The sequence below is a fragment of the Dendropsophus ebraccatus genome, chromosome 9 (assembly GCF_027789765.1).
Source record: "Dendropsophus ebraccatus isolate aDenEbr1 chromosome 9, aDenEbr1.pat, whole genome shotgun sequence".
Taxonomy (NCBI): domain Eukaryota; kingdom Metazoa; phylum Chordata; class Amphibia; order Anura; family Hylidae; genus Dendropsophus; species Dendropsophus ebraccatus.
In genome coordinates, this window is record NC_091462.1 from 42,700,533 (window position 1) to 42,724,427 (window position 23,895).

General features: G+C 42.2%; 1 protein-coding gene across 5 annotated transcripts in view; it reads left to right on the top strand.

The window, feature by feature from the left end:
• Positions 1-23,895, top strand: part of HDAC4 (histone deacetylase 4) — a 136,421-nt gene that overhangs the window by 63,948 nt on the left and 48,578 nt on the right. Inside the window, exon 1 of one of the 5 annotated variants that reach the window (XM_069983106.1) lies at positions 14,644-14,797. The exons of the other annotated variants lie outside the window; for them this stretch is intronic. The gene's annotated coding sequence lies outside the window, so the exon portion shown is untranslated. Of the gene's footprint in view, positions 1-14,643; positions 14,798-23,895 lie in introns of those variants that run through there. 5 annotated transcript variants of the gene reach the window in all.

Consider the following 23,895-nt stretch of genomic DNA (forward strand, 5'->3'; position numbering starts at 1 on the left):
CACCTCTTCTGTATAATTCTGTGAAGTGTTTATGTCGTATATAGGGTAATGCCAGGTTTGCGCAAGTTAACTCAATCTGCATAATGCTCCAATTCCTATTCCGCTGTTGCAATCACACCTATGAATTACCAGTTATCTGCTTGCAGGGTGTGAAGTTGCTGTTTTTGCAATTCTTCTTGCATGGTAGCGGGTTAATTGCTTCCAGTGCTCATCATGTATGTGAGGTTGGAGCAGTTGCAGAGTACCATTTAGAGATATAAGGAGAAAGTTCTAAGTTTTTCCTTATAGAAAACAGAAAACCTGGTACCTGGCCGACACCTTTTGCTCTTAAAGGGTTATTCCGACTGAGGCGTTTCAGAAGCTGTACTGTGCCTTGTGTAGGAAGGAAAAAAAATATTTTAAATTTTCAACAGATGTTGCCTTCACCGCATGGCGACTATGACTTTTGTTTAGGATGCTACCAGTGATCTAATGCCATATGATTATGGTTACAAATAATATGACCTTGAGGATGCAAGTCAGATGTGCCATGGTCAGGGGGATGTCACCACTGGAATTATGTAAGAAGGATCAGCAGTAGTTGCTCTTTCCCTGTTCTTAAGGTCGTATTACATGGCACAGTAATAAGGGGGAAGCAAGCACCCTACACTATTACACCCACAGACAGCGGAAGGAGCTATCCAAATGATCCTTAAATAGTTTGGGAACCCCATTGAGGTTTTCCCATTGAGGCTCCTATTGAAATTACATTGGAATTTTATTGGAATTTCAAATTTACAGTGCAAATAAATCAAATCACTCTGTTAGCTTGGCAGTCTGCTTATCAGGTGGCTGCTTTTAAAGTCTGTGTTGCTCCGCCGTGGGTGCCTGGAAAAGCTGTATCCAGTCCTGGGAGACATTTCCCAGGACTCTGGGTCCATCTTTTCCAGGCACCCGAGGTGGAGCAGCACAGACTTTAAAAGCAGCCGGCTGATAAGCAGATTGCCTTTGTACTCTAAATGGGCTCATCTCTACATGAAACCATTATCAGCCTGAAGGGACGGTAATTGGCCAAGTAAGTTTAATATTCGTTTCATGTAATAGGGCCTTTAAAGTGGACCTGTGGTCAGTATGAAAAAGTTAAAGTGAATTTTAGACTTTATAGTCCCTGATGCCCTCATTTCAGTGCTGTTTTTATTTTGTAGCTTCACTCATCCTTTCCCGAGATATAGGAGTTGTACTATTTGTCTGACTGTACTTCTCCATGGACAGGAATTAATTTCTTACATAATCCCACCCCTGGATCATGATTCACACCCCCTTAGCCACCAAATGACACCTTAGGCTCTATTTACATCCTCTTGTTTCGTGGCCCTTTTTTTTTTATTTCATTTTCTGCCCATCTCACTGTTTAGGGAAAAATGCAGTTGGCCAACCAGATGGTAAAATCTTGGGGCATAACTGCAAAATAAAAACAGCACTGGGATCAGGGCCTGCAGGGCATAAAATGTGATGAATAACTTTGTATTGTCCACGGGTCCTCTTTGAAAGCAGAAAACTGATCCTCTTCTCTTTCACGCTGCAGCAATCCAACACAGGTGTTCTGTGGCTTCTCACCGGTCCTTATTTATACGTGCCGCAGTGATGATACCTGCACCACTCCTGCAGCCAGTCACTGCTCGTGCCATACTCAACGAATAGAATAGGAGAATAAACGGAATCCTCCCCGGTACATTTAATCTGATGGCGTGTGCCGAGGTCCAGTTGCCAACTGAGGAAATAGTATAGTAATGACAATAAACCTTTATCATATTTATTTTGGACAAGCATGGGCTGGAATGGTTTCTTGAGTCATCTGTGTTTCTCTGGAAATAAATTCTTAGGACAGAGCATTACAGCATGTGGTTACTGTGACATTTCTAACTCTAATTGAGAGAAATGCTAGAAAATCTCCATAGTTACCCAGGGGACTTGAAACCCTGCTCCTCTGTACATGAACCTGGACGTAACAGTGGTCAAACAATGGTTTGGCTCTGGACCACTGCTATGCCTTTTTAAGCTAGTGATAGCTGTAACAACTTAGCCATAAGAAAACACAAAGTGTGAAAAGATTAAAAGGACAGTATGGCATAGCATTGATCGGTATATGCAATCCAATGATTGCATGTAATAGTCCTCCAGAGGGACTTTAACCCCTTAAGGACAGAGCCAATTTCGATTTTTGCGTTTTCGTTTTTTCCTCCTTGTGCTTAAAAGGCCATAGCACTTCCATTTTTTCCACCTAGAAACCCACATGAGCCCTTATTTTTTGCGCCACTAATTGTACTTTGCAATGACAGGCTGATTTTTTTCATAAAGTACAATGGAAACCAAAAAAATAAATAAATGTGTTGTGAAATTGGAAAAAAAAAAACCAAACACGCATTTTGTTTATTTGGGGGGTATTTGTTTTTACGCCATTCACCCTGGGGTAAAACTGACCTGTTATATATGTTCCTCAAGTCGTTACGATTAAAACGATATGTAACATGTATAACTTTTATATTACGAGATGGCCTGTTAAAAATTCAAACCGTTGTTAACAAATATATGTTCCTTTAAAATCGCTCCATTCCCAGGCTTATAGCTCTTTTATCCTTTAGGCTATGGGTCTGGGTACCTTGATTGCGCATATGTGACTTTTTGATCGCCTTTTATTACAATTTTACTGGATTTGATGAGACCAAAAATGCGCAATTTTGCACTTTGGGATTTTTCTTGCGCATACGCAGTTTACCGTACGAGATCAGGAATGTGATTAATAGTTCGGGCGATTACGCACGCCGCGATAGTAAACGTTTATTTGTTTTTATTTATAACCTGGGAAAAGGGGGGTGATTCAAACTTTTATTAGGGGAGGGGGCTTTTTATTGACAACAACACTTTTTTTTTTTTTGTTTTTTTTTGTTTTTACACTTATACTAGAAGCCCCCCTGGGCCACTAGACACCAGGGAAGTGCTGCATCCGGTAATCAGATGCAGCTGTCAACTTTGACAGCTGCATCTGATTACCTTATTAGCGGGCACGGCGATCAGACCGTGCCTGCTAATGGCCGCGGTCCCGGGCTACATTCGGCACCCGGGATTGCGGCGGTTCAGAGCGGGGTCGCTGCGCGGCCCCGCTCTGAACGCCCTTACCAGCAATAGGGCGTAAATATACGCCCTTTGTCGTTAAGGGGTTAAAAAATTTTTTAAAAAAAATATGCCAATGTCCCTCCACCAATAAAAGTTTACATCACTCTTTTTCTATTATGCAATTAAAACATGTAAAAGTTAAATACAGTACATTTATTGTATATCTTAGCGTGCATAATTGTCCGATTTATTAAAATATAACAATATTATTCCTGCGCAGCGATTGCTGGTTTTACATTAGATAGCAGACAAAAATTAATAAAGATTAATTAAAATGTCTGTTCCACACAAATATGATAAAAACTAGAGAAATTACCCCTCATACAGCGCTGTAGGTGACAAAATAAAACTGTTATAAGCAGGGCTGTGGAGTCGGTAAGCCGCAGCTCCGACTCCAACTCCGACTCCTGAATTTTATCAGGACCGACTCAGACTCCTTCATAAATGGCCGGTCATATACCAGGGGAGTTATCACACTGGCTCAGCAGCTTCTCCCTAATGTCCTACATGATCCTGGGGCAACTTCTGAGGGAATGAGGAAACATATAAAGCAGATTCTCCTGTGTGTGCAGTGGATGCAGCCAGTCTCCAGCCTCCATGTCCTGAACTACTCACAACTAGACTAGATGGAGCAGGTGGTCTTTTCCTGCTGACAGTCTTCTATGTTTCTAACTAAATATTCACCATACTTAAAGAAACACTGCTAGCAATGCCAGATCCCTGTGATAGAGGTCAGCCATAGTGATATACAGAGGTCACACAGTGATATAGAAGGTCACTGTGGGGGCGGACACACACACACACACACACACAGCCTGCTGCAGCCATAGCACGCACACACACACACACACACACAGCTTGCTGCAGCCATAGTGTGCAACACACACACACACACACACACAGCCTGCTGCAATCATAGCACACACACACAGCTTGCTGCAGCCATAGCACACACACACAGCTTGCTGCAGCCATAGCACACACACACAGCTTGCTGCAGCCATAGCACACACACACAGCTTGCTGCAGCCATAGCACACACACACACAGCTTGCTGCAGCCATAGCGAGCGCACACACACACACACACACACCTGCAGCCATAGAGCACTGAAGAAAAACAGTCTTCTCCCAGAGAGAAAACGCCACACTGAGGACAGAGATTACTGCTACACTACTTATGTCTTCTCCTCCTCCTCCTCTATATTACACAGGATATCTTCATATTACACAGCTGCTCATATACAGGCATCCAGGAAGAGAACAGCACAGATCTCCCCCCACACAATGGACTCTTCCAGCTCAGAAACAAACTGACAAATAGTGACCGACAACTTTTCCATGACCCCCCCCCCCCTTATGTAATAGGGCCAGGGTCCTATTACTGATATATTCCCCGACCACCCTTATGTAATAGGGCCAGTGTCCTATTAGAATGTTGCTCATAATATATATTCATGAGCAAAACTTGTAAAATTCATATCAAAATTCAATTCTACATCAATTCACAAGATTTTTTTTTTTAAAGCTGGAGTCGAAGTCGGTGCATTTTTTTTCCAACTCCGACTCCAGTCAAAACTAGCTCTGACTCCACAGCCCTGGTTATAAGAGTCGCCATAGGGCAACTTTAATTGTAATTATTTGCAAAAAAAAAAATAGTTTTTCTGTAAAAAAAAAAAAAAAAAAAAACTAGTAAAACATTAGAAAAGCTATGAAAACATGGCTATTGTTGTATTTGGACTCACGTATAGAATAAAGATATATCAGTTTTACTTTATGTAGACACTGGAACCCCCCCAAATGTTACAAAATTGCATTTTTTTTTCCCAATTTCACACCATAAATAATATTTTAGGGGTTTCATCATACAGGTTATGGTAGATTGAAATACACCATTACAAAGCACACTTGTTCCTGAAAAAACAAGCCCTTACATGGCTCTGTAGATGGAAAAATAAAAGCGCTATAGCTATGGCCCAATAGGAACAGATGTTGTACTTGAAAATGGCAAAGAAAGTAAAAAAAAAAAAAATTTGCTTCATAGAGTCCTCCTCATGTAGACCAGGGTTGGACAGCATTAAAGAGCACAACAAGCATCCCAGAAGCCATTGCTGCACAATCTGCGTTATACTGTTGTTTTATAGTAAATAACACAGTAGTGCACACTTTGTAATCTGCCGACGCGGGACCCTTTTTATCTGCTCTCGTTTTTCCCATAGATTAGTTGTTCCACTGGTGTCTCCATTTTTCCTTGTTAATGTGATTTTATAGCCATGTACAACAATGCACATTGATGAGCCATAAATTATTAATGGTATTATTCACATATGGAAGCATATGGAAGGCAAAGTGTAGAGCGGTGGGCCGCACAGTCCCTCCTATCGTCATCCGCTTGATGGCGGCTGCAGCTGTTTGCCAGCTGTTAAACTGAAGAAAAAAACCCACAGCAGCAGGAGGTCGATTTTGTTTCTGCTAAAAGGGCCCCGAGAATTATCATCCCCGACTCTGCCAGAGTATTAACTGTTTGTAGAAGAATCCGAGCGCAGTAAGGATACTCGGTCAAAGTATAAAGACTTCGGGATGTACTATGTTCAGTTATGGTAGTGTTTTCTTAGTCGGAGCTGCGTTCTCATCACATTATCTATCATCATAGGATAAGCTGCCAGCGTATGTATACAAAGCTATTCCATACTTTATCGGACTGGTATACATCATCATATTGCAAAAGATAATAGAGGCAAGAAGGTCTTTAAGGGATTATCCAGAATTAGAAGTACATAGCCAAACTGTTATGTATAACTCTTTTCTGACTTCTATTCTGTAGTCAGACCAGTTTGTTTGTTTGTTTGTCTGTAAAAATCCTTGTGAAAAACTTTAATAAAAAATTTACAGTAAAAAAAAAATAAAATAGAAGAACATAGCCACTTTCTTCAGACAACAGCGCCACACTTGTTCTCAGGACTTCATGTCGTATTACAACTCTGTTCCATACTCCTTATGCAATACCACCACATACAAACTAAGGACAGAAGTGTCACTGGTACTCTTCTCCTCCCCCCCCCCCCCCCCCCCCCCCCCCTCTAATCCTGGATAGTCCCTTTACTGTATTCCCCCCCCAAACTCTGTTAGAGGGGCGATTGGAAATTTTTCCCATCATATACATAAGTGGCGATGACAGATGTGATCTGAGCACAGCCAAGATGCCACACAGGAGACTGGTTCCAACAAGTTACATGTCATTTTACATTTCCGACAGATGTTGCTCAAGGACTATGGTCTCACAGTGGGTTTTTTGTGTGTGTCAGATCTGTCAAAACAATGTTAAGAAATTCTTCAGCTGTCTTACTGCAAATGGACCAAAAGAGGGTTCCTATTAAAGACTAAACTGTGATGTGTATGTGTGTGTGTATATGTATGTATGTATGTATGTATGTATGTATGTATGTGTGTGTGTGTGTATATATATATAATATATATATTTTTTTTTTTATTTATTGTATATTCCACACTGTGTGTGTGTAATTTTTTCAATTGGCTAGTTTGCTGATATACTGACCCAAACAATACTGACTCCTATCATTTGCCTTTGTGTTTTCTTATAGATTCGAGTCATCTCTCTTATAAATATCTCTGGTATTTTGTTCTTTTATCCTGTTTACTTTGTAAAACAATAAGTGATTGTATAAGGTGAATGGTACAGTGTGGTTATATCATCTCATAGAGGTGAAATACCCTAAGGCCTTATTCACACTTGCATGTTTTGTCTGTGAGGGGTAGGTGCAGGGACGGGACATTTGTAAGCTCCATCTTATCTCCGCCTAGGGCCTATGATCACAATTCCCAGAAACACATCTTTTCCTGTAGAGTTTGTATACACCTGGTGTTATGTGTTGTGCGTTTTGCAACACTGGTATAGAACAGAATTTTGATTTTACACTATTGTTATACACAAGTATTTTTCATTTATGTAACGGCAGCAAGTCCTGGTCTGACCGCAGTGTCATCCTGATCTGTGCTTCCTCTTGGTTTGACTTGATGGACATGAGTCTTTTTAACAGTGATGTGTAACAATCTGTGGCAGAAATCTGATGTGAATTTTCCATATTCTACACCTTTTAGTTTTGGATTTAAAATTCATGATGGTTTACCAAAGGCCCTACGGATTCTCTGTGGAGAAGGGACCTGTGCTTTTTTTATTGCACTGATTTGCAGTTCAGATCTTTTGTTGGAAAAATGTATTAAGTATATTTGTCCAATTGAAATAATATACTGTGTGAACATGCTTAAAGGGGTACCCCGGCAAAAGAAAAACTTTCTTTCCAGCTGCTGTATGTCCTGCAGGAAGGGGTGTATTCTTTCCAGTCTGACACTGTGCCACCGTTTTCTTTAACAGGAACTGCCCAGAGCAGTAGCAAATCCCCATAGAAAACCTCTACTGCTCTGGACAGTTCTTGTCACCGACAGAGGTGGCAGCACTATGTAGACTGGAAAGAATACACCACTTTCCGCAGAACATACAGCATTTGATAAGTACTGAAAGACTTGAAATTTTCAAATAGAATTACAAATCTATATAACTTTCTGACATTGGTGGATTTAAAGGGGACAGGTTTTTGTTACAGTCACTTAAAAAAAAAAAAAACAATAAAAAAAATAACTTTTGACTGGCACAGAGACTTTAAAAAGTTTGATCAATCGGGCTCACCAGTAATTAGATAGAGCCATGATAAGTGTGCAGCTATCCATTTCACTCCCCTCGGCTTACTGCTCCATTTATTTTATTGTCTGTACAGTGGGGTATTTCAGAAAATAATATATATATATATATATATATATATATATATATATATATATATATATATATATAATATGTATGTATATATATTAATACAGTGTTACCTTGGTTTAAAAGTAACTTGGATTGAGAGTGTTTTGCAAGAAGAGCTCGCAGTTTTTAAAAATTGTGACTTGGTTTAAGAGCATTGCTTTGGTTTAAGAGCTCCCTGTACTGGGTGGGAGGGCAAGTGGGGGAGGGGCATGGTCTGCATAGCGGGGTCTACAGCCCTGTACTCTGACCCAGGAAGTCTCCCTCATCCTCCAAATGACAGTAGATCCATTTGAGGCTGGGGCTTGCATCTGGGGACAGGACTGTGGAGGTAATCTTTTCATAGCTGTAACCCCTTTCTCCCTGGACAGAGACTCTACTCTGCCAACATATGTCCTGCTTATTCCTTTCTGCTCCCTGCAGTCTGTCAGCCCTTGTGTTTCCCATCCTCTCCATTCCTGCTATAATATGCCTGCACCTAAGGCCCTATTCCACAGAACAATTATCGGCCGATATCGGCCTTTACAGCCGATAATCGTCCCGTGGAATAGGAGGCAACGATCAGCCGACATGGTTCATGTCGGCTAATTGTTGAAGTCCTTTGTCTGTTGAAAGACAAACAACTTGTATAGCAGCGATCTGGTGCCGCCGCTCCGTGGAATAGGAGCGTCGTCAGCAGACCGCCGCTATATCCTATGGGCTGCCCGGACAGTCTAGCGATCACCAGCGCAATTCGTTCGCTCAAGTTCCGCATTTTTTCACTAAACGTTCAGTCTAATAGAACATTGTTCATTGTTTTGCTGGGAGCAGAAGGAATTCATAGTAACAATCGCAATAACGATTGTAATATCGATCGTATCTAACGATTATCGTTCTTTAACGATAAACAATCTCATTTGCGATCGTTTATAGTTTTTCGTTAAACACACTGCTGCTCTAATGTGCCTGCACTTACACTCAGCCATTCACACTGCTGTATAGAAAAGTTTTTGTCACTGTCCTCCTTCACTTCTATAATTCTTCCTGATTGGTCCATGCTGGACACATCCCCATCCCCCATTGCTGTCATTTGACCACACAGACCTCTGACAGCAGCCCTGCTTCTCTATTCTAGCCTGTTGTACTACACTACTGCATTATGGGGGATCTGCAGTTCCATCCTGTATCTACAAACTGCTGCTGTATTTCCAGGTTTATGCAGTTACTATACATTATACTCCACATGCTGATTTCTATACAGTACAGTAACTTATAATATCACATATTCAGCTGTTTATAAATGTTTGTTTTATTGGTTTTACATGTTGTTCAGAATAAAAAAAATCATTAATTTTAAGGTTTGGAAACATTTGTCTGCATTTATGAAAATTTGCTTTGGTTTAAGAGTGGATTTTGGATTACAAACACGGTCCAGAACAAATTATGCTCGTAATCCAAGGCACCACTGTGTGTGTTTTTTGACAGTCTGTAACTTGTACCTTGTAACCTGTATGAATTTCTCAACTTACTACATATTACATTTTATTTTATGTATTTTTATATGGGTACTGCCTCATGTAATACATGTACATATAAAAAATATACACATATTCCCATTGAAAACAGTGTTGCTTATTGCACTTATTTTAGCACTCAATAACTTTAAGGGTATAAACCCACACACCGTATAAGCAGCGTATTTACTGCTGCGATACGCAGCAAACACGCAGCAAATACGCAGCAAAAACGCAGCAGATTATATCTAAATAACTGAACACAGCATCAAATCTGTACCAACAAATCTGCTGCGTATTTGCTGCGTATTTGTTGCGTATCTGCTGTGTATACGGTGTGTGGGTTTGTACCCTAATAGCCTCAGGGACTTTATTAATAAAGGTAACTCTTAATTTGTGATGTCCGGCCTGAAAAAAGGATGCAGCCAAATGCCAGGTGTGAATGGGGCAGAGACAAGGGAAGTATTGCTGACATTCGAGAAAGGCTTTAGGACACTCCAGAGCCCGCTGGCAGCAGAACATGTAGGAAATCCACTTTACCGAAAGTCCTATAGTGTCTGTGACTCGGATTACTTATGTGTCGGCTACAAATGCACTTTACATTCTCATGTAGCTTTTGAATGTCAGTAAGGGACTATGTGTCCTAATGAAGCTGCCATTGAGATTATCTCATTACAGCTTCACAATCACATGAAGGCGGCAGCCAACTGCTCCATAGTAGGGAAGGGACTATTAAAAATCTGGCATTTTTTCCCCCAAACCATCCTGTGACCTGGCCCTGGTCTCTGTGACATTTTTTTCCTCATCAAATATAGTATAAAAAAATGCAACAAGGAAAAAGTACACGTATAAACCATGACCGACCTTACCCTTAGGGAATATTCAGTGGATCCGCATACTAACTTTTCTTTCCACTTGACAACCCAGAAGTCATATTAAAATAAAATGGGCCCGATGACAAACCATTGTGAGCGAGTGAGGCTTGTCGTCACCAGAGAGTGGAGATCTGCTTTCATTTTCTGGGCTGTTGGGACAAACATAAGATGTGGATTCTGGTTGCTATAGGTCTGGCATGGGGAACCTTCTAAGAGAACTACAATTCCCACCCTGCCTGGTTAGGCTGAAGCTTTGGCCTGCTGTAAGTGAGGACACTTTACTGAAGACACTTTTGATAAGCAAGTGGCAGTATTATTGAAGGATGTATTTGTATTGCTGACATCTACTTGTAAATAGGTGCAATATATATATACACACATGCATACATACATACATACAGTATATTTATTCAAGACATATGAGCATTCATACACATGTTTCCAACCATCAATACATGTAAAAGGTCCAGGTCCAAGAAAATACTAAAATGACAGACTAGGTGGATCAGGTGGTTCTTTTCTGCCAACGATCTTCTTTGTTTCCATTGTTAACCACACCCAGCCGATAATGATAGGTTTAAATGGACTTTCTATTAAAGGAGAAGTCTGCCCTCCAGGGTTTGTTTTTAAATGGCAGGGGTGCGGGGGGAGTGTGTGTGTAGGAGGTGTCGGGGAAATAACAAAGGATACAAACTCATTGCTTCAGCGATGGATAGCCGCTTTGGGATCTCCTGCACTGCTGATGGCACAACCCGGCTTATCAGTGTCTGAGGCGGGACACCGCTTCAGTCACTGATTGGCTGAGCGGAGAGTCCATCACAACTCTGGGGAAATTGGCTTCTGGCTGGATCGCAGGTGGCTCGCAGGCACGGGGAGAGGTAAGTAAGGGCCGGGTTTTATGTTTGTCCCTGCTGGCTGTTGGATTTCAGCCAGGGCCAGACTTCTCCTTTTTATTACTCATTAGTGATGAGGGAACCTCTAGCATGGTCTTCTCTGTCTGATCCCAAACTCTCAGCATTTCATTTGGTGGCTGAAGGAGTTGGTCTCAGCCCTTAGGGAGTCTGAGAAAACATGGACACAGCCAGGGAGCTTTAGGGTATAAACACACACACCGTATACGCAGCATATTTACTGCTGCGATACGCAGCAAATACGCAACAAATACGCAGCAGATTAGATCTAAATAACTGAACACAGCATCAAATCTGCACCAGCAAATCTGCTGCAGATCTGCTGCATATTTGCTGCGTATCTGCTGCGTATACGGTGTGCGTGTTTGTACCCTAAGGGCTGCATCCGGTTTCTTCAGCCACCCAATCAAATGCCAAAAGTTCTGGATGAGATGAATTTGAACACGCTCGAGGTTCAGCGGGAGGCTCAAGGGGGACATTCTAAGACTGAATCAAACAAACCAGTGGGCATCATAACAAATATAGATCAGCAATATCTAGACACAGGATCATTTGCAAGAAATTATTCTAACTTCTATTGTTTCATCTTGGTCTGCTGTAGTATACCATGTTGTATCCACCGCCAGGCCCAATCACTTGGAAGTATACATATAATGGTGTGGGATCACCTCTTTCTTGAGTATGCGGTGAATTCATGATTCACAGATTCAGGTCTATATTAACAATTTCTCAGTGTCCATTAACAAAACTATCCTGACATGTGTGATATATAAGATATAAGGAAGGTGGATAAATGGAAGACCGGTACATAGACCTTTAATGGATGGAAAATCATGGCTTCTCTGCAGTTATTGGCCGTCATTTCAGGAGACAGGCCTTTAGCACGTGGACACATTTTTATCTTTCCTCTCTTGTTAGTAGGTCCCACAAGCGGTGAAAAAATATAGATTATTCCTCTGATGTGCAGCCACTCCACACAGCACAGATAGAAAACCAATAATGCGCTTTATTTTGCTCGACATGTTGGTTTAAATATATGGAGATTGCAAAGAGCTTTAGCTGCTCCCTGCGTCCTATTAACTCCTGATGGTCATTAGCTTTGTAAGATCAATGATTTCAGGAAGCTTTCCAATACGTGAGGTGATGCGACCTGTGCCCCCCTCACATTGATTCCTGTGGTTAGACATGTACTGGTTATTACAGGATATGCCATAGATGATACAGTAGGGGGAGGCTGGGAGCACAGCTCTGGATTTATCCTCTCCTGTGCTGTATTGATTTCTTTTGGTAAGGGTGTGGCCCACAGGCCTGACACTGTCTTCTATCACCATAGAGTATTACATGGAGGCTATGCATTTACTAATCATAAGGCCAAAAGCCTCCATTATCTGGACGTACAGCTCCGCAGCTTTGTATTCATATACACAAAAAAGTGTAAGTTGAGAAACCTTGTTCTTTTGCTGACAGCTTTTACACAGTCTCTACATTGTACGGGCCGCATCCTACTAGACTGGATGGATGAAGAGATGGAAATAATGATTTCATCCATGTGAACAGCAGCATTGGCCAGGATTTTCTCTTTGTTGGAGGGCATGTGCATAGTGCGTTACTGACCTAGTGCTGGGCAGAGTGGCAGACATAGGCAGATAGCTGATTGGGGAATAAAGCAAATGATACCTGTCTCTTAGCTGATGACTGCTTGCAGAGTTATAAAATCATGTTTTCCTTCCAAGCTTAAGGCCATAGTCCTGCCCGTTGTAGCGGACCCATGGCTACGGACAGGACTACGGATGTGCACATGTAACCTGGTGTGCACCAAGCAGCCCATGTGTCAGAGGCTGAGCTGTATTAAGAAAATCTCCTGCCTCCCCTAGGGTGGGGACATGCATGCTTCATTCTTGAGCTTAGAAGGAAAAAATTATTTCAGAACTTCCATAGCTTTATTTCATAACTTTGCAAACAGCCATCAGCTGTGGCACACTGTACTAAAATGTCACCAATTCGCCACTCATCAGCTGATTTGATCTTTTGTGCAGCAGTAGGATTTATTATCGGCCACGCATCTCTGTGTAATGAATGTTGATGATCGCAGAAACGGTATAGTGATTGTGTGACCTCGGTGCAGATCCTACGCTGTTAGTCGGAGTAAACTCCGCTGCGGAGCACTGGCACGTCATCCAACCCGTCCCCTCCATTGATTATTATTAGAAGGGTGGGCCGGCAGTGTTTTTAACGGTGCTGCTCCGGAGCGGAGTTTACTCCAACTAACAGCATGGGGCCTGCACCAAGGAGGAAGGTAAACATTTAGTTTCATCTAACCTGCTGATGGTTACCTGCTATACCAATCGTTGGTATAGTATAAATATAGCCCGACTCCTGGCATACTACACCATGGTTGTCATAAGTATATCCAAATACTTTGTATTACAGAAAAAAAACCTATTAGTTGGAGCAGCCATTGATCTGTGTATGCTGCATTGATGTGTGTCTTTGCAGATCAGCCTGAGGCATGGGAGACCTAAGTGTTAACATGTTGGAGACGTCTGGTCATGGATGCATATGCACTAGCCCTGGTGTAGTATGTAGTCGTGCATGCTAGGGCTGTTGTGGGTTAGGTGGTATGGCGGGTGGCAGGAGCAGCATAGGTGCCCAGCATACCTGCAGGCTTTGATCCTGGACTGTTTGTGTGCTTTGCAGGTTATTTATAGAGCGAGCGCTCCAGACAATGCAGGGACTGTTTGCAGGTAACTGATCTGCGCAGAGCGGGATTACATCGCAGTTGTTACCAGCATCCACCTCCTCATTTCTAAAAATGGGGCTGACAGAAGAGCAGCTGCTGTGGAATTGGAGGGAAATGCAGCAAGCAGCTGTTAATCTCCAGCACTGCAGGCTCTATGAGGAAGGCTTCCTGGACATACTCACATCTGCTCCGTATTGACTGAGGCTCGGCTCATACGGCTTATTTTATCCAGCCAATCGGCACGGACTTAACCACTTCACGCCTGGCCGCCGTCACTAGATGTCATCTGCCCCCTAGATGATCTAATGGGGCATTAACCTTTTATGAGCCCTGTTAGTATTTGTATGTTTAACGCTATTTCGAGCCATCCGTTTATTGATCCCTGTAGGAACAGTTCTATTATGTAGTTAACCTGTTCCTCGCTGCAGAGGGAGAGGCACTGTGGAGGAGGAGGAGGAGGATGTAACACAGCCCATGCTTGGAGGAGGCTCCGGCATGGTCGTGTGCTGTGCCTGCTCTCCCAGCTGTTGACGCTTGCTTACTTGCCTTTAGTGTCCTGTATACAAATGCGTCCAGCCCCCCGAGCTCAGCCAGCAAATCAAGCAGCTCTGCGTTGTGCAACACATACACACACACAGCTCTTCTCCCCAGCACAGCAGGAGACTGGAGACAGCACTAACACTTGCACGGATTGATTTTTACCCATTCTATTCCATCTTCTTCTGAGTGCACTGGTCTTATCACTCTCGCATGACATCTCGGTTATAAGAGGACCTCTTGTTTAGCGACTGGCGACTGTCTGTAAGTCCTCTTCACTTTTGTTACGCTGTGTTTTGTCGTGCCATCTTCCCTACGTCTCTCATCCATGAATTGGCAAACTAAGCTGCAACTTTAGCATGGCCGCTGTGATACGTCGGGGCATTTGCATGCAGCATGTAACATACGCCGGCACTCGTGTTACCGGTGGTCATGTTGCCTTAGGTCGTCCTGATTTGCAGCGTGTGCTTTGGTGTACCTGTTTGCCGTAGCTGTACGTGCAACATTATCAATAAATGACTCTTCTAATACGTTGAGATGAACATAACTGTAACCTATTTCCCTTCAACGTTGCCGAAATCCTTTAGTGGTTTTGGTGACTTGGGTATAAGGGGTTGCCTTCTATGACTCAAGGAAGTGGTCCGGCTGTAGGATGAAGTATGTAGCTGTCATTATAATACAGTATAGTATAATATACTGTACTGGCTGCAATATAAAGCTGTAGTGAGAAGCCTGTTTATTGTGCTGGGGTGAGAGCAGTTCCTGGAAGCTAAGGGTGGGGATGGAAGGTCCTATCGTTTTCCTATCGACAGAAATATTAGCTTTGCAGCGCTCACTCTCTCTCCCCCGCTCCTTACTCTCCTGCTAATGGTGAGGCATAAATGTTTTAGTAGGTTTGATGTGTTGGATCCAGATCGGGCTTCTCTTTGTGTGGTGATTAATTGTTATGGTCCCACCTCCGCCATCTCCACGCCATGCCGCCGCACATGGAAGGCCAGATACTTCTTGTTGGCTTATTTATATGGAACTACATTAATCTACGCCGTAATGACTCTCCCTAACTTTTGGGAGACCTCTGCGCTGTGTGTGTGGCCGTTCGGTGACTGTTGTCATGTCATTGTATGAATACTTTATCACATTGTTCTGGATGTACGGGAATACATTGTTTAGCGGTTTATTGGCGTTTGTCATGCGCTATTCTAAGATGTAGGTCATTGTGCCAAGCATCCTCATCAATAGTGTATGTGTGTGTTATGGCAGTGTCGCCACGCCTGTCATAGTCAATGTAATGTACAATGTAATGAGGCAAGCCATTGATGCACCAATGTGTCCGGGCACATAGAATTTTATTGAAACGTCTGTGTCTAAAAACCATAAAAATTTTAAAAGTGGGTGGTTTTGATGCAATGATCATCTTTGGTTGATGCTTTTTGGTAACGTTGCTGGAGAGTCTTTTGCCCATGTAAGTCCAAGACTGAGCACAGGGTCCCAGTGTCGTCCCCACCATCATCACCAACTTTCCCTTTTTATTGCATCTTTTAATGTAAGTAATAGGATATTATGATGATGGCCACATAATGGTGGAATGGTTAGGTTAATGCTTTTAATAATGCGTGGAGAGGCTAGTACAATGTGATTGCTCCTATGAAGGATGCTCTTATGTTGTCCTTTTTGGATTGAATTCTTAAGGAAACTATACCCTAGAACAGTGGTGTCAAACTCACGGCCTGTCTGGCTGCTGCAAAACTACTATACCCATCATGCCTGGACAGCCAAAGCTGGCATAATAGGTATTGTAGTTTTGCATCAGCTGGATGGACGAGAGTTTGACAACTTTAGACATCTAAAAAGGCCACTTTCTGTGGACCCCTGGGACTTGACGATATGTATGTCCATATCAGATAACTACTAAGGCAGGAAAACGTCATCTACCTTGTGGATACACTCCTTTTAGTAGTCATCTGGTGTTATAGCTGAGTAGTTGTTGTGTTGAATGACAGATCTGCATGCCGCCAATAAAGGAGATTGACTTTGACTTTGTCTTTTTAACCTAAAGCATTGTTGTTTAAAGGGGTATTCTCAACTTTAACATAGTTATACTTGTAGGGCTCGATAAGTTAAATATTTTTACATTACATTTCAAACTTGCCACTTTCTTTTCCTCCCATTGTTGACAGCTTGCTGTCTAGGTTACCAACCACCTCTCTGCTCTAAAAGCATTGGTCTGATTGGTTAATATATAGCTCTAATGTAAATGTAATCATATAGTGTATATACTGTAAAACTTATCTAAAAGCAGTGGTCTGGCTGGTGTATATCTACAGCTATAGTATATATATAAATTATACACTATTCACTATATGGCTACGTTCACCCAATTTATTTATTTATTTTTTTTGGGGGGGGGGGCATAATTTGCATAAAACAACTGCGTTTTGGCGCAAAAAGTTATGTGAACATAGCCTTCGACTACTATAATATATATACACACCAATATTTTAGAGCAGAGAAGTGGTCTGTAACCTAGGCAATGAGCTGTCAACAATAGAATGGCGTATCAGGAGAAGGAAACAAGTTTGTCAAATTAATGTATTTTCAAAGATCTGTACCTTGACATGTCCTACAAGTATAACTATGTAAGTTGTGATGAGAATTCCCCATTAATAGGACAATCTTTACATTAACCATAAATAACTAATCAGTCCTCTGATACTGCTGATGTACGGCCAGTAGAGATGGGAGATACTACAGTAGAGGTCCCTTTTATTATTGACCAAATGTGCATTCATAGGAACATTTGTTCCCAATAAGCAATCTTTGGTGGCCAGCCATATCTCGAATGCTTGTTAATCAACTGATCAGATCTTCTGGGCAGACATAATCATCAACATTGGCCGTCCATTGCTCCATGTTTATGGGACGTGCAGCTGACAATAATGACATTAAAACATCAAAATCTGTAAAGGCCGGTCACCAAGATGGACAGGTACCATGCAGCTGTTGGCCCATCTGAGAGGACCCTAAGGTTTCCTGACTCTAATGAAATCAGCCATTGCTTTGTCTAGCCTTGAATAATCATTCTGATATCCTGGCAATTGTCAGGTAGGACACAGGCCTAGGAGTCCTCAAGGCGTCAGACCAAACTTCTTTAGGAAAGCGGGACTACTTTTCAAGACTAAACAAATAATTGACTGATTTTGCCTTTGACAAATCTCTACTGTGTATTTGCTCATCTCTAATGGCTGCTGTACTATCTGTATATTGCTTAATTTTGAGTTGAAGGAATACAATAAATGTGATGTATAGTTCACTGGCAGCGATTGTTCCCTGTAAGTAAACATGTCAGGCGTACAGATATAGTCACCTGGATTTACTATTTCAGTCATTGGTGCATCTCTTCGACAAACAGCACACAGCTCTTTCATGTGACTTAGAAGGTCTATGTACGTGAACGTTTGTTTTTAGGGACACCATTTGACAACACCCGGCACTACTCCTTTGAGGCTTGGATTCCATAAATAAATATATATATATATATATATATATATATATATTCTACAGAAAAGTGAATGGTTTGTGGTCTGCATCAGACGTCAGGAATTAAACAGTTACTTATAACCTAGACCCTAATGTTTTACGGGAAGTGTTGAGTGGTGGTCTTTTGGTGTAATCTGTATAGTAAGGCACTTGGAGTAACAAGGTGAATTGCGCGGGGTCCGTTCAGTACTTTGTAAATGTGGATGAGCAGTCATTGGTGATCTCTTGGGATTTGTGTTACACTTGGGCTTTTTCACAACCACAGTGTCTACTGGAGAGAAACCACACTGTTTCCTCAGGTCATACAACAAGCGTGTCTGTGGTTTGTGTGTAAATCACTGAGGCAGAACCTGAAGTTCCTCAGCAATGTACTCTACAGATTTGTCAGTCTTTTGTCGAGAATCTGATCAGAGCTTCCTGGTTTACACGCCCGAAATAACCTTCTGTCCCCACACAGACGCGCCACTGAGCTGGTTTATAAAACGATGCAAAAAAATACCGTGGTGGTGCCCATGGCAACCCTATGGCTATGGACGTCACCTCCCCTATTATTGTGCCAGCAATTACCCGCAGTTATAATATTACTGTGTGTCTATCCTCTACATAAAAATACAGTGAGAATTGGGCCTTGGTGAAAACTATTGAATTTGTCCTTTTGTATTGAGAATTTTCTGTGTAACATCACATTCTTCGGGGTTTACCCTCAAATTGTGTCCATAGCCTTAATGGGGTAGTGCGGCGCTAAGAAATTATTCACAAAATAACACACATTACAAAGTTATACAACTTTGTAATGTATGTTATTTATGTGAATCGCCCCCTTCCCCGTGTTCCCCCACCCCCGCATGTGGACCCGCATGTCGTCCCTGTCCCCGATCTTCTGTCAACGACGTAATCTTCGGGAGCCTGACTGAATCGCTGCAGTCGTCCCTGATGCCGGCCCCCCTCTGCCGCATCATAACTATGCTCAGCCGCGATTGGCTGAGCACAGTTATGCTCAGCCAATCGTGGCTGAGCAGCTGATGACGCAGCACACGTCATTGGCTGAGCACAGTTATGCTCAGCCAATCATGGCTGAGCAGCCGATGACGCGCCAGAGGGGGGCCGGCATCAGGGAAGGCTGCAGCGATTCGGCCGGCCTCCCGAAGATTACGTTGTTGACAGAAGATCAGGGACAGGGACGTCGCGCGTCAGGTATGTATGGTACACTACACTTCCGGGTCCACGTGCGGGGGTGGGGGAACATGGGGAAGGGGGCGATTCACATACATAACATATATTACAAAGTTGTATAACTTTGTAATGTGTGTTATTTTGTGAATTATTTCTTAGCGTCTCACTACCCCTTTTAAATTGCCAGACTGATGCGGCCTCTTTGACCTAGTAGACTATGAGTTTCCATCTTGTAGTCTATCCAGCCCCCTACCATTCTAGAGATCAAATCTGTGTATGAAAACAATCAGATTTCCTGTGGATTCCACGCGGAATGCTTCTTGTAAACTCACTTGTAAATATCGCTATCAACATGATCATTTATTATATTACGTTTTAGCGACTTTTCCCGTTATATTCTATTTGTCATCGGTTACAATTTAGTTGAGTCAGCAGATTAAGATTGAGTTCATCCTCCAGATGATTTAGTGTTATTCACTCCTATTAAGCATTGTGAAGTGTGAAGCACAAGTAGACTTACCACCCATCTTCCGTGTCCTTCTCACCAACAATTAGGCCTCTGTTATTATACAACTGCTCTTTGCAAATAACAGATAAACTAATGGAGTGTTTCCTACTTAGTTCCCACACATGATAACCTCTGATATTATGCAGAGAAATACGTATGTGATTAAATGCAGGGGGGGGATGCCACCAATTTTTTACTACTAATCCACAGCATGTCTGGAGGGTGCAAACAAGTTGACGTAAGGCTGAATTCACACATGCATAATACAGTTGCCGTTTTATGTCCATTAGAGATTATTAATTCGAGTATGCCTATGGCTTTATCCATGTTTTCTCGGACATGCAACTTCTTCAGCTTCTTCTTGGATTTCATCTCCCATCATGGAGATGGTTTGTTCCTGGAGTTTAGTGATGTTGATAGGTGGTGACTAAGAAGGGACCCCAAGCTCTGTTTTCCCATCCTCCGAAAATAATTTTCTGTATAATCCACATATTAAAGCATTTGTTAAGGTGAAAATGAAAGATTAATGCTACTTTAAAATCTTCTGCTAATAATTCCGTCTTCTGAGCTCTTAGCTAGTGGTATCATTGTTTTTAGCACTCTCACAGCTCATAAATTTTGTGTAATTTTTAATTGTGCTATAGTCACCTCTGATTTAGGTGCTCGAAAAATAAGGTGCCAGTGACGAACGTAGCTACCACGTATGTGTGACATGGGCGGCTGGGATATGGGGTGCTATGAACAGCTATTTTTTATGGTGCACTTTCCCTATCTGCTATAGGCTACATTTATAATACTCTTGAGTGTTTAGAATCAAGACGTCACCTTGTAAATGCCTTCCATTAACAAGTAACCTTCCAGAGGCGACTCTGGTGTTTCTTCTGGACATCTATCTGCTACTAACTCTAATAACCATAACCGACTCTAATAACCATATTGCATATTGGTACACCTTTTTGTATATTTTTATAATAAAAAACAAAACAAAACTATTATGCCCGGCAGACGTTAGAGAAAGGTGCAATAGATCCTATTTCAGACTTTTCTAAGGAATGGGAACACTTTGAAAGCGGTAAACTTTTCCAAGACTAAGTGAATCGATGGCCGATTAGATTAGGGTTTGGCAAATCTTAATGTAGATTTGCTCAACTATACATGGGACACAAAGAAAAAGTAGGGAGCTATCTGTGATTTATCCCCCACTTTCTTCAGAATTCCCAGAAATCGGCCCGAACAACTCAACCTCAAGAAGCCACATTCTCCTATAGCCTCCGGCTCACCAAAATGGCTCCTTTTTCCTCCCACCATCTTATCTCTGTCCAGACCCTTACCTTTGTGTTTATTCTCCTGCTGTCCATCCTGGGCTGGGTATGCTAAAGTTAGGGTGGACCTTAGTGCACTGGTGCCATTGGATCAGTGGAGCGCATATAACATGCAATAACAGCAGTGCGAAAACATATACTGTACGTTTGCGGCACTGAACTTTAAGGAAATCTGTTCAGTCATTTCTCCGATATATAGTTGTTCTCATAATCTACTCGATGGATTGCTGGCCATTGATGTACATTATAAGGTTGTGCTGTAGAGTTATGAAAAAGTTTTTGGCCTCTGTCCTCTTTGCAGTGGCTCCACAGGACATAAGAAGCATTGGGTTGCACTGGTTTGTGGCTCCTCCTGGTCAGTAACTGTCTTGGCTCATGGTTGTTGTCACGGCTCCATCGTACAGCTGATAACGCAGGCTGCTATATATTTGATGTGTATGTTGTCCCCATGTATAAAACATGCAGCTCACGTGGTGCGAAACAGCCTAACCTTGTTTTTCGCATCTTACAAGAAGCTTTGTATAATGACCTAAATAAAAATGCTCCGTAAGATTATTGGCCATCTTGTCGACTTAATTTCATGTGCCATAAAATGGGAATAATGAGAGTATACTGTGTGCATTATTGCGGATTGTACCATTTCAGCTCTATGGCCATGTGTTTCTGTGAAAACCCTGAATTCTGAGGCTATCGTAACCCACGTCACTCATGCCCACATGTAAGAGGAGCCGTGTCTGGCCTGGAATGCTGGGCCCCCCATTAAGTGGCTCAATGTGCACTTTTCAAACACATCACTTGTGGAATTTTCTGGTGGTCTCAGATAAATAGTTGGGAGGAAATGTGTGCGGTTTTCACAGCAAAGCATAACCTTCCTGTCTTCTCGTCTCCTCGGCTCAGCCCGGCACAGGGTCTGGGGGGAGATACGGATCATTGGCATGTAACTGCTTCCTTTTTCTCCTTCCCCTCGTATGCCTTACGTTAGGTTACAAAACTAATATCAGCCACCCACACATAACCCCCAATCACTAGTTGACAAGACTCATTAGTTAAGAATCTAATGCACAATAAAGATTGTTCAACGAAAAAAGAAAATATGTGACCCCCTGCCTTGTATTTCTGCAGGTTGTGTGCGGAATTAGAGTTCAGCCCATTAACTTCAGTGGAACTGAGGAGTGGTGCTGGTTCAGTCACGTTTTTTCTAAACTTTGAATAACCCCTTTAAAGCGACTCTGTACCCACAATCTGACCCCCCCCCCCCCCCATAGCGGGTTTTAATCTGTCCTTTCCTGTAAGATCTGTCCTGCGGTCCGTTCGGCAGTTAATGCAGTTATTGTCTTAAAAACAACTTTTAAACTTGCAGACCGTGCCAAACGGGAGTATCTGCGCCCTAACTTTGCACAACCTCTCTGTCACTCCTCCCCACCCTCCTCATCTTTAGGAATGCTCCAGGCAGATTGTCTCCTATTCGTCAGCTGTGCGAATACTGAACATGGGCTGGATCGTTAAGCACCTGTGCAATGTTCAGCATGGAGAAAATGTTCCAGTGGCATTCCTAATGATGAAGAGGGTGGGGAGGAGGGACGGAGCGGTGGTGTAAATTTAGGGCACAGATACTCCCGTTTGACACAGGGCTGCAAGTTTAAAAGTTGTTTTTTAGGACAATAACTGCATCACCTGCCGAACAGACCCCAGGACAGATCTTTGATTAAAAGCAGCTATCCGAAGGTACAAGTGGTTGGGGGGGTCAGATTGTGGGTACAGAGTCACTTTAATCCTTGACTCATCTATTTCATTGGGGCTGGTGAGCGGCTGAGAGGTGAGGCTTTCAGAACCCCTGTTCTTCTGGTCAGTTGGAGCTGAAGCAGCCAGACCCCTGCCGGTCAGACACGCACCTATTCTGGGGATAGATGATAAATTATAATCTTGGGATATGTGATAATTCCCTAATCTTTCCCTAAAGTTTGGATTGAACCTAGCTGCAATGTCACACACAAGCTAAGGTGCTGCTTCTCCAAGAAATCAGCTGTTTTTCTAATCCTGTATATGCCTATTAAAGCTGCCAGGCACCCTTGTTCCAAATAGCATTAGCATCAATAATGTCACAATTGGGGGACATGTAAAGTTTCATCATCATTTTAGAAGTCCTGTATACCTGCAAACAGCTGATTGGTAATAATATTTGGTAACAATATTGATTAATATTGATGGCCTATTCTGGGGATAGTTTTGTAAGGCTTGATAAGCCCTTTAAGCCTTTATTCTCATCTCAACTAATAGTGTTCTACTTGTTGGTCTCATCAAGTTAAATAATTTTGCAAATACATTTATTTAGCACACTTGCCCCCTTCTCTGGATATGCTGCTCTTTCCCTCCTATTGACATCTTGTTGTCTAGGTTACAGACCATCACTCTGCTCTAAAAACAGTGGTCTGGCTGGTATGTATATATAGATATAATGTAGCTTTATAGAGATATAGTGTGTGTGTGCGTATGTGTGTGTGTATATATATATATATATATATATATATATATATATATATATATATATATATATATTATATACACACACACACAAATGTATACTATATTTATTCCCCAGCCAGACCACTGCTTTTAGAGCAGAGTGGTGGCTGTCTGTCACCAATGGGCGGGAAAGAGCAGCATTATAGGAAAAGGAGACAAGCTTTCTAAATGAATGTATATGCAAAGATATATAAGCTGACAAGCCCTACAAGATAAACTATATTATTTGAGATGGGAACTCTCCTTTAAATTTTGTATGCTGGTATAAGGGTCCTTGTGCCCTTCCCAAGCTGATACAA